Source organism: Haliaeetus leucocephalus, unplaced genomic scaffold, assembly GCF_000737465.1.
Source record: "Haliaeetus leucocephalus isolate CR32 unplaced genomic scaffold, Haliaeetus_leucocephalus-4.0 Scaffold146, whole genome shotgun sequence".
NCBI classification, from domain to species: Eukaryota; Metazoa; Chordata; class Aves; order Accipitriformes; family Accipitridae; genus Haliaeetus; species Haliaeetus leucocephalus.
In genome coordinates this window covers 1,633,967-1,646,474 of record NW_010972582.1, presented here as the reverse complement: position 1 = coordinate 1,646,474, position 12,508 = coordinate 1,633,967, and positions in this window count along the sequence as shown.

The window sequence follows — 12,508 nt, the reverse complement described above, 5'->3', positions numbered from 1 at the left end:
TTTTCTCTCCCCTGTCCAGCTGAGGAAGGGGAGCGAGTGAGCGGCTGCGTTGTGCTTAGTTGCTGGCTGGGGTTAAACCATGACTGCCATTTGAGTTGGAAAATTTGGGTGAAAAAGTGGACAAAATTATAATAATATCTTGGAAAATGTCTTTCAGTGATAGTGTAAGTAAGTGCTGAATTTATCTATCTTAAAGAAACAGTAATTGCCTATTTCTTGAAGTTTTAGTAGTGGGCAGAGCATTCCAAAGGGCTCCTTAATCCTAACATAGAAACTTCAGTGTACAGAGAGCCACTGGGTATTCATTTAACCCAGGCAACTGAAAGAAATCAGGCAATCATTTAGCTGTAAGACTAAGTGCCAAGTCATAGACTCTTCATCCCAGGTTGTCTTAATTTCTAGTTTAGGTATCCTTGTAGATAAGATTTAGTTAAATACAAGTTACTAGCTCAATGCAGAGAAAGAGCACACAAATAATATCGGAGGTGATTCTCTTGACTTTTACACTCTTTGAAGTCTACTGCTTCCTAATGAACAGAAAACAACCTAACAGTTAGAGATGAGTTGGTATCCTTAAAATTTGAGATTCATATCACATGTAGGCATGTTAAATTCAGCTTTCTAAGTCTTATTTCTGTTGTCTTCTTTGTTATTTCACATGGAGGAATAAGCTTTTCTAGCATTAGATTAATTTCTAACAATTTAGGCTGGGTCTGGAATTAACTCCTTTGTATTCTGGTCTCCCAAATGTACATGATGGGAATGAGGTGGGATATGCAGTGGTTCCTAGGTGGGGATTATGTCTGGTTTCCTTTTCCTCAGCCAATGGAGTGAGCTGATATATGTATTTTACAACTGTATCGAGTGTCTGTGTAGCCCATATGCACTTTTAAGTGTGGGAACTGGGATGACCAGCCAGATGCAAAGCTGTCACATCAGTATCTAAGGATGTCCAAACTGGTTTAGGATGAGTAGCTGTCTGCTGTGATGACTTTTTGACTGCATTGAGAGTATAAGCTCTTTAACACCTAACTTTTAGATATCTACAGCTACAAGAGTTGAATCTCAATCACAAGTTGTTTATTCTGCCAGGAGGAAAGTAATAAGTGATTTTCATCAGTCAGCAGCAGCACAGTGTTTATTCCATTGTAGTTCAACTAAATTGACCTATGTTCTGGTTTTGACTGGGGCAGAGGTAATTTCTTCATAGTAGCTAGTATGGCGCTATGTTTTAGATTTGTGCTGAAAACAGTGTTGATAACACAGAGATGTTTTTGTTATTGCTGAGCAGTACTTACACAGAGTCAAGGCCTTTGCTGCTTCTCACCCCACTCCACCAACGAGTGGGCTGGGGGTGCACAAGAAGTTGGGAGGGGACGCAGCCGGGACAGCTGACCACGACTGACCAAAGGGATATTTCAGACCATACATCATCATGCTCAGCAACAAAATCTGGGGTACAAAGGAGTAAGGGGAGATGTTCAGAGTGATGGCATTTGTCTCCCCAAGTAACCATTAGGTGTGATGGAGCCCTGCTTTCCTGGAGATGGCTGAACACCTGCCTGCTGATGGGAAGCAGTGAATGAATTCCTTGTTTTGCTTTGCTTGTGCATGCAGCTTTTGCTTTACCTATTAAACTGTCTTTATCTCAATGAGTTTTCTCACTTTTACTCTTCCAATTCTCTCTGCCATCCCATCTGGGGGAGTGAGCGAGCAGCTGTGTGGGGCTTAGTTGCTGGCTAGGGTTAAACCACGATAACCTAGCATTTGGGGAATGAGAGAGTTAAGGCTCTGCATGTTACCCTCCCATTGGATGCAAGATAGAATAGAAGCAAGAGAGTTTCTTTTCCAAGCCTTGTGGTCTTCGTACATTGTATGAGAAATAAAGTAACATTTAAACAATATTTAACAGAGCTCGTCAAACAAAAATGCAGTTCTTAAAAAAATACCTTGTTTGTTTTGCTCATAATTTTCTATGAATATGTTTTATTTTATTTACAAAAAAATGTTTCAAAGAAAGCTTTTTCTTCATTTCAGTCAACCCTTTTCCACACAGTCCTAGGAAAACCATTAGCACGTAGTACAGATATATAGTACTGAATGACCAGTGCCGAGTTCTCTTTGAAGACATAAAAGATGCTTGGATATTATACAGCTAATGTTTTTTCATTGCATTCCAGAAAAGACACTAATTTGGCTAAGAAGTTAAGATGTTACAAAGCTTCTGTAATAATTTCAAGGAAATAGTTCATCTTAAAAGAAACAGAAGGCAAGGGCTGCAAGAAGCAGCAATTTGTGTTTGTAATCTCCTAAACATTCAGTAAGTGATTTGTATATTCCTGATTGTTTATGTATCTTCTGTGTAGTGGGATGAAATATTTAGCTTGCTTAAAGTAAACCATCCATCACATTCTAAGAAACAAACTCTCACAAAGTTCAAAAGCACAGGAACCCAATTTGCAGATGGTCATTATCTGTCAAAGTGAACCAAAGTAAACACTAGAGCTAAGTGTTGCTGGATTTTTTTTAATACTGCAAAAGATCTAAGGGTTGTGTGGATTGATTTCTTGTTATTTAGTGCTAAAAAAACCCCACAAGATGAAATTTTATCACTTCAGGTAAAAGAGCACTTATCATCTGTGATGGACTGAAATGCTAAAACATGTTTAATTCACATAGCTTTCAAAAATCATGACTTCCAATTTTTAATTTGTGTTAGGCAGAGATGTTATGTTATTCAATTATTTCTTTTTTCTTGTAAGGAAAGAGACAACAGGAAAAAGGAAGTACTCTAAGAAGAGGTCAGGAAATTGAGAACTAATAAGGGGAAATTTAAAAGCTGATCCATTTGGTTTGATGGTAGCACAAAAGAAATCTGAAAAGCTTTATAGTCTAAATATTTGTCATGTTATAGAACTGAAAAACTTTTATAAAGCCCCAGTCTTGAAAATGTATGTATGAAAAATTCTCATGTATGAAAGTGTTATAAGCAGCTTATATACAAAGAAATTACTAAAGAAAAAACAGATAATAAGGAGAATAATCCAGATATAAGTATTTCTTTTTGACAGGATAATTAGGGGAAAGATTTTTCAAAAAATACCTAAGCCATCATAAAACTGTATGGAGTCAGAACTATCACTAGGATGGTGGTGCCTCTGTACAGCTGAAACCCTCTAGTTCCCTATATTACAAAAGTATGCCAGATAAGATTGGTCCACCTCTAGCTATATTTTTAGGAATAAAAAGTGAAAAGACATGTCCCTTCTAGGAGTCATATTATTCTTCATAAATGCCAAAGTTCAAAATTTCTTGACAAATGTGTACATTTCTGAAACTGTCCTCTAATGGCCTGACATTGCTATGTGGAAGTGAGGGATTCCCATCTGGGAACACACACATACACACACACTGCCTATTCCAAAATGGCTTTCTAGTGATGTGTCTCAGCTTATTAAAATTTTTGACCAATGAGTTAACTTCACAATTTAGCAATAATACATTAGCTCTCTCAGTTTGACTTTTTCTTGGGGAAAAAAATAAATCTGCTTCATTGCTAATAATTCCTTGTTATTTTTATAAACATTTTCTCCAGAGGGTTAATTAGTGTCTGCTGAAGTTCCTGATGGGAGAGGCAAAATGAGTGTTTTATAGCACCATAGGGGAAAATGTTCACATTTTACAGGAATACAGAAAAGCAGCCCAAAATAAAACTGACCCTGTGAATGGATAGTAGCAACAGTATTAAGCTGTCCTAATAAGGGAATTTTATCTTTGAAATAAAAATTTTTTTGTTTATGAACATTTTTCTTCTGTTCTGTTGTCAATGGACAAACGTCTACACTGCTCTTCTTTGATATTTCCTGAGTATTTGAAATACTGGACAGAGGGACTGGAGATAGATCTTTTTCTTTGTATTTCAGGCAATGATGTAATTTTTCACATCAATAGAGAGCTCTCTAGGTGTACCAAATCTGAGACTGCATGTATAGAGAAGACCCCAAATATACATACCTAATAAAAAGATACTGTTAAATATGTTTTCAGAGTGGAAAGATTTGAATAAATACTGGCATCTCTCCTCAAATGACTCTCAAAGGACCCACCAGGCAGTTAATCCTTTACCTTGATCTTACTTACCTGTAGAGTCCTATGTATATTAAATTTGGGAAGATTATAAAATTAACATGGACTCCAGTTTCAGCTCTATGAAGATAACACCCAGCTTTATTTTTCACTATCTGCAGACAGCATCCTCATCCAGCTCTGTGGGCTCTTCAGCAGGTTTAATACCTAAATGAAAAGGATCTGTCTAAAACTTAATCCAGGCAAGCTGGAAGGAGCTGTGGTGTGCCTAGACAATCTATTTGAAGGCCGCAACTCAGTGCTGTGGTCATCAGGGAAAGATGAACTGAGTTTCACCAGAAAATTCAGGAAGAGTGTAATAACAAAAAAAATCCATGACATTACAGTCAATAGCAGTCGTGGTTTAACCCCAGCCAGCAACTAAGCACCATGCAGCCGCTCATCCACTCCCCCCCCGCCCAGTGGGATGGGGGAGAAAATCGGGAAAAGAAGCAAAACCCGTGGATTGAGATAAGAACGGTTTAATAGAACAGAAAAGAAGAAACTAATAATGATAATGATAACACTAATAAAATGACAACAGTAGTAATAAAAGGATTGGAATGTACAAATGATGTGCAGGGCAATTGCTCACCGCCCGCCGATCGACACCCAGCCAGTCCCCCAGCAGCAATTCCCCGCCCCCACTTCCCAGTTCCTAAACTAGATGGGACGTCCCATGCTATGGAATATCCCTTTGGCCAGTTTGGGTCAGGTGCCCTGGCTGTGTCCTGTGCCAACTTCTTGTGCCCCTCCAGCCTTCTTGCTGGCTGGGCATGAGAAGCTGAAAAATCCTTGACTTTAGTCTAAACACTACTGAGCAACAACTGAAAACATCAGTGTTATCAACATTCTTCGCATACTGAACTCAAAACATAGCACTGTACCAGCTACTAGGAAGACAGTTAACTCCATCCCAGCTGAAACCAGGACTATAGCTAAATGATCAGACACTGAAGCAGGATACTGCTTCACACACCATTTGTGTTCAGTCTAAATTAAACCCAGGGCTCAGTGTGGCTCTGTCATATTTTAGATGAGTTGTGTAGCAACCAGATTTTTCTGCCATTTAGAGTTAGGAGCATCCTAAGGCTTCTTTTCTTGCAATTAGCTGTCATCCAGGACCTGAGAAAACCCTTCTGGTCTACCAGAGCTAGTAATGTTTAAAGGACATTTTCTTTCTCTGTGTACTGTGTGTGTGTTTAAACTGTTGCCCCCTCCTGCGGTGTGCGCTCTCAGGGTATGCATGAAAATTTGCTTAGAAGAAAGAACTATCCTCTCCCCATGTTGTTAACAGATAGGCCTGAATTAAAAGCAAGAACCTGAACCCAGAAACTGGCACGCAGTTGAGGGTGTAGCACAGGCTCAAGCCTGCGCCTGAACAAGCCGGCAGCTACAAACGCGGTTCATCTGCCGGTGAATGTCCTGGCTGCCATGGCACAGCCACAGGCACGCACAGTCGTCCTGTACAATGGGTTATCTTTTATGCCTGTGTTCAGTTGTTCCCAAGCACTAGCAAAATTAGGCACATGTTAAATTGCTAGTTTTAACTCCTGAAATTAAATCCTAAGTCTCTCCCTGTCTCAGGGAGGCTCTGGTAGCTTTATGACAAGCAAAGCTAGTGGTGTTACAGGTAAAATCCATGGGCTGAGAGGCAGGTTTACAACATTTCCCAATATTATAGAGGGACTACAAATCACATTTTTAGAGAAAGACAAGGCCCTTCTTTTTTTATGAGCTTTTTTGCAGTGCCTTCTGAAAGGAGGTTTAAACAATATGTCATTCATGCATTTCCATGGCATGCCACAAGGCAGATTTTGGATGACTCTTTGCTTCTGCATTTCTACTGTATCACAGTGGCAGGGAATGATATAAATACATAGCCTAATATTGCCATTACTATGAACATATGGATAAGAAAATATTTGCAATAGCAGCCACAGAAGTAATCTTTTAATTTCTATTATTATTTCATGAATGCTTAATGTGTTTTTCAATTAATATTTAATGTCCTTAATGGGTGGGATTTTTTTTAATATCTAGATCAGTTTTCTCCTGCCCAAAAGATGCCTAAAGATAAGAGGTTGTAGCCAAATTCAATGCAAGCTCTCTCACAAGAATAGCTCTAAAATATATCAGACTTCAGCATTTTCAGGCAATTCATGTATCCAATTTGAAGCTTATTCTTCCATTTTGTTATGCATTCAGAACTTCCATTGACATGAATATGAGCCCTAGAAGTTTTATATAAAGTTAATATAAATGTTTTCATAGCTTAAAAAGAAAATATAAAACACTGTAATCAGTATTTACTTAATTCAGCTTTCTTCAGAATTGTTTACTAACCATATACAGCAGACTTAGGCCTAAAGAACCCAAAAAGTTACATGTCTTTGTGGTGAGTATGTCTACAAGCTGTGTACAAGGCACATAATTATGTTAGAAAAAAATTGAAATAGTCAAAAACAAATTAGACTGTTTTTTTGCATTTTTCTTGTCTTATTAATTTAGTGAGTACAGTAGTTCTTAGCCTACACGAGAGTCCTTTTAAATCTGCTTGCCCTAGAGATGTTTTCCTTCATATCTAATTTTATCAAGGAGGATAGAGCTGTGGTAAATAAGCCATCTAAGAAAACATCCAAAAAAGTGACCCTTTTCTCTTTACGTGAGAATGTACCCCCATTCAGTTTATCTTTCTTTTACAGATTCTGAATTGCCCGTACAAAACAAATTGTTAGATAGGGTTTGGTTTGGCAGGTGTCCAAAGTGACCAAAACATGGAGAAAAGTTATCTAAGTAGAAACGTTTGCTCCAGTGTATCCTTTGAAAGGACTCTAGACCCAAGAGTACTCAAAAGATGAGTATGCATGCACATATATACGAGGCCTACATATACTTTCTCACTGCTTAAAGCAACTTAAGTAATTTTCCCAGCAGTTGCTGTAAGTTACTTTTTAAAAATTTTTATTCTTTGCATCTGTAATTTTCATGTGCGAAGTCTGGCAAACTTTCTGTTCCCCAAATGTTTCAGTGTAAAAATTCATCCTTCAAATGTTTTCAAAAAGAGTACTTGAGAATAAGGGTTTTAAAGTGATCGCTTTTTAGGTAAAGATTTTAGTGGGCTATTATATCTCTAATAACACATACAGGTATTCAGGCTTGCTAATTCTTTTAAGATTGTACAGAGCATGAAGGCAACAGAAATTCTAGGTTAGCTGTATGTGTATTTATATAAATCTTGCATTTCTAGCTATTTCAGTCATTGTTTAGAGTTCTGCATGCTTTATTAGCATGATAGGTGATTATGTTCTCAAAGAACCTGAATAAAATGTTTGGCTCTTACCAGTTTCTTAGGGGTCAAAGGCTCCAGATCTAGATCCTGAAAGGTATCTAAGTGCCCAGCTCTCATTGATTTATTTGGATGTTAGGCATCTGAATACCATTAAGGCCATGGATTTCAGGGAGCAATTAGTTTCATTCTAAAATATGTGTCTGAGACAGTGAGGCTGATTCACCATCTGGAGATGTCTGATTCTCCATTGACCATAAAGAAAATGCAAACATCTAGCAGACCAAATGTTTAATTATAGTTTGTCAATAGTAAGCAAGCTGCCTTCACTTAATATTTCACACATAAGATTGCATGAAATAAGTTACTTGAAAATAAAGGGGTTATCTCAAGTTTTTTGAAAAAACAACTGGCACACAGATACCCAAGCCCCTAAAAGTTATGGAAGTTCTTTCTGACTACAGGCCTATGGGCAGTTGGTTTCTGAATTCATAGAAATACAGAAGTGGTAGGTTTCAACAACCATAGAAAAACTTGGGGTTTAATGGTATATATCAGAATAATTTTAAAAGAAAAGAGTCAATGGTCAGTAGTAACATGAAATACTGGGGCAATCTAAGATTGTGTAGCAGAAAGGAACACATAGATCAGTTTCTTTGACATAAGTATCTTTGATACAAAAGGTGTATAAAAAGCTATCTTATCCATATTGTCATTATCACTTGAAATCTTCATGCTGCTATTTCAGTGCTTAAGATACATTATTTAAATAACATCATCTTAAAGCCTGGATCATCTGAATTTCTTCAAAGTACTGTGACCATAAGGAGTATTCATTCTGTTTTCTTATTATATTTTATTGATATACACTATTAGAAAAGATGTTAAACTTTAAATCTTGTCTTCCTATTCTAGAGTGCATGCCCAGAAGCCACAGGTCAGAATAATTAAAAAAATTAAAATTAAAAAAATAATATATTTTATCTGTAGTTTTGTGCATAAATAAGGTGTAAGTGGAAAGGGTCAGTGTAATTAATTATGAATGAAAATGACAACTTCTGTATTTCTCACCAGTTGCTTTACAGCAGTAATTAAATATACAAACTTTGGAGTCCACAGTCAATTGCAGGTATGGAATTGGACACTATTTCCCACATATCAACCCTTAGTCCAGTGCAATGCTCAGTGCTTGGTCATCTACTAAACACCACTAAGTCTGAAGCACTCAGCAATCTGCAGATCAAGTAAAAGATATATTAGGCTGCAAGGCAAAATTCTGGCTCCAGAAAAGGCAACAGGAAGTAGAAGTTAAAGGAATATCTGCCTTTTTTTCATCATCACTTCAACAGGTTTTTCTTTTCAAACAAGAATCCCAGAATTCAGTCCACATGGCTTATTAAGTCTGATATTCTACAAATATGGATTCATGATTTGTGCCTACACAAATAATTTTATTTTCAACAAAGTTTTATGACCTTTCTACTTCCTACAACTAAATTACAGTGGGCTTGTTAGATTATGAAGATTAGTAACATGTAGGCAAAAATAGAAGCAGAAGCAGGAAGTATCCAAATGAGTAAGGGGAACATAAATTCCAATTTTTTATATGCCTTTGATGAAGAACATTCACTAACGTAGCAGTTTCTCTAAGGGCAGCATAGTGGATGCCATTAAAAGCTTTATTTAGACATGTTGGACTCACTCAATTTTGCACACCTTGTGTACACCTCAGGGGGTTAATTGTACCAGTGGAAATTCAGGACAGAAGAAATGGGTGCTATGTTGGACTGCAGTCAGGAAAGAAAATCTATTTATTATCTACTGAATGAACAACTTGGGACTTTACATCTTCTCTGAGATAAAGCATGGTATGAAAATGATGTATGAGGAATTTAGTGGCTCTAGAGAAAGTGATAAATATTCATTGAAAATAATCTATGAGGATAAGGAAATGCCTTTTTGGCAAGTAAGATGCAATTTCAATATTTTATAGGGGATTATTTCAGTTACATGTTTTGAATTAATTAAAAAAAGACCTTAGAAGTGAACAAAAAACCAAATGTTATTGTGAATAGACATAGCAAGAAAATAAGATTTTAATTTTGTGGGAGTTTTTGATGTTTTGGAATGAAACTGTTACATTTAGAGTGATATAGAAAGTAAGTCATCCACATTCTGGGAAATATACATTCAGGATCCTGCTGATACTTGTTCAGAGATGACACCTGAACCTCTGTGACTTCATCTTTTGTCTTTATATATTCTGATTATTAATTTTATTCTGGAGAAAATTTCTCTATGAATGAGCACGTCCACTTGAAAAAGCAGTTCACTTAAAAAATTCTCAAAGCAGTCACATCTGTGAAACACTGATTTCTCTCATTACATCTGCCTGTGTATTTCTGAGGTAAATTATTCTTACTTTGGGACTCTTTGGTGAGAGAGGAACCCATGGAATTTTAAATCCTTGTTTTGGGGTGTGTTGCAATCAGTAATACTGGTCACATGCTCCCAACTGCTCACAGAGACTGGCACACTGACTTTTTAGGAAAATTGGAGCTGCTGTTAAAATGAGTCTGAAACCTGACCTACCACCAAGGAGAAAGGAGGAATAACTGTTAACCAAAATCTCACATGGTCTGTAGCCAATGAAGTTTGTTTTGAAAACAATCTGTTTAAGAGCTACCGTGTCAAGCTTTTGTCTTACATAGATCCAGAGCCTTTTCATTTTTTCCCTATGGTGGCACCTTTGTTCTCTGATCGTGCTGTCCAGGTATTACCATGCCTGATGCCTTCACTCTTAGGGATTTCCGACCCTGACTGGCTTTCCATCAGCCTCACTGGCATAACAGCAGTGACACAGGGAAATGCCTTCAAACCCCAGGAACTGTTTCCTATAGGAAGCAATGTCTTTTCTCTTGGTGCTGATAGCTCTGCATGTGGCTGTGCCCTGTCAGTAATACTTATTTTTTCCATTGATGGATTATGTTACTAATCGTTGTAAGTGTAGAAAGCTCTCAATATTATTGCTAAACACAGGGAAGTGTATGTGGTTGTACAGCCTTCTCTTATCTCTCCCTCCTCAATTCTTTCATTCGGCAGAAGAATTGATACAACACTGGGGAAAGTGCAACACAACTGTGGGCTACCCTCCCTCTGAATACAGCTGACTTTCCAAAGAAGCAGTTTCTTTGCATCATTTGTCTTAAATGGATGTGTCTGAACATGTTCCCCACCACCCCCCCCCCCAACCCACAAAAAAACCAAGCCCTGAAAATAAAATATGGACTTGAAAAAGAAATGTCTTTTTTATACTCATCCATATTCCTTCTAGCTATCTCCTATTATACCTCAAAATTCTGCTGAAGTTCTCATCACAGTAGTGCTTAAGTGTCATAAATCTAGCTCTTTCCCATCGATGGAGCTATGACAGTACCTTTCATAATTTTCTATCAATGAATCAAAGTACAGCAATTATCAGACTGTACTTTAGAATATGACAGCACAGCATATATACATAATAAGTAGCTGGTAGTATTTTTCCAAGGTGTTTATTTCAACTAGTTTAATTTTGCAACTTATCCCAATGCTTTATGAAAATAACATATACTTTTCCCAGGCAAACATTGAAAAATTGGACTTGAAGTTACAAAGATGGGAGATTTGCTTCAACTGTATTTGAGTACAACCTAATGCTACTGCTAATGGTCTGAAAGAAGATTTACCATTCCTGTAACTGTAAAGACAGCACTGCTGAGACTGCAAGAATAAGGAATACTCATTTCATCAAAGCACCAATTTTATTCACTAAGTAAGAAGAAATTACTGCCAGATCTATGGGGAAGAGATAGCAAGATTATCTCAGCTGTAAAAAAAAGAAGCTCAAATTAAAGTCAATAAAGCCAACAGAGTTGATCCTTCCTTCTGATAGGTACAAGACACATTGCTACAAAATTTATCTTGGAAAATCAGGCTCCGAGCTTCCCTCTAATAGAATTTTTAAAAAATTAAAAATCATGCCCACTCTGCTTCTGTATTTACAAGTTGAAGGATTCTGTGGCCTCAGTTTTTATCTTCTTTTCCTGTTTTATATATATACACCCTTAGAAAAGGAAAAAAAAAATCAAGACAAAAAAAAATGAGATGTTTGTGTTGGCTTGTGATTACTGGAGATTCTTCTGCTTTCACTTTTCAGCCTTCTTCCTTTGTGAATATTCTTCAAGAAAATGAAATTTTAAAAGTTTTTATCAACACTGGTCAATCATTTAAGGCCTGTACAATAGTAAATTCCTAGGTGCTCCAGCAGTTTGTGTAATGCTCACTAGTTCTCATGCTAGATGCCTATATGATAAACTAGCATAGCTGGGATCTTTAGAAATGAGATCAGGTAAAGTTAAGTGAAGGACTGAATGAAAGATAATTGGATTTATGCATCAGTGCCTGGCTAGAGACAGAGAGAGAAAAACTTTTGTTCATGGCCATACGCCAGGAATTTTTTTACTAACATACATGTATATTTGGCAGCAAAAAAACATGGAGAGAATTCAACCCACCACAGAGCTTTGAATGCCTTAGCAGTGAGAAGAAGGGTATGTGCTAGAAAGACCTGGGTCCTTCTCCTTGCAGGTGTGCACACAGAATTCAGATCCCACTACGCACTGAAGAGGATGATGCAATTGCTCAGGATAGGAGACCCCTATTTTATGGTTCAGAAGAAAAGGCTCAGAGTAACTTAATGCATAGTGGATTGTGCGTGACCACAGGCAGAAACTGAGGTGATTAAAAACCTCAACAATCTCTGAGAGGGCATCTGAGGATGGCACTTGAATAGCGATGGAGATTTTCCACTTATATTATAGGCGCTGAACCTTATGCTTGAGTGTTGCCTCCTGTATTTAAAAAGCAATACCTGAGATTCCAGAAGCCAAATGGATTAAAGGAAAAGGGCAACAGTCCCTTCTTCGGTCCTGAAGGAAAGTGTGAAGTGGAACAGCTCCCGGATATACAGGCAAACTTACTTCCCCTCCAAAAGAGGGTGGCTGCCTATTTGGAATAGTCTTTAGTCTGTGCTGTCCTTGAAATGTGTCCAAATAC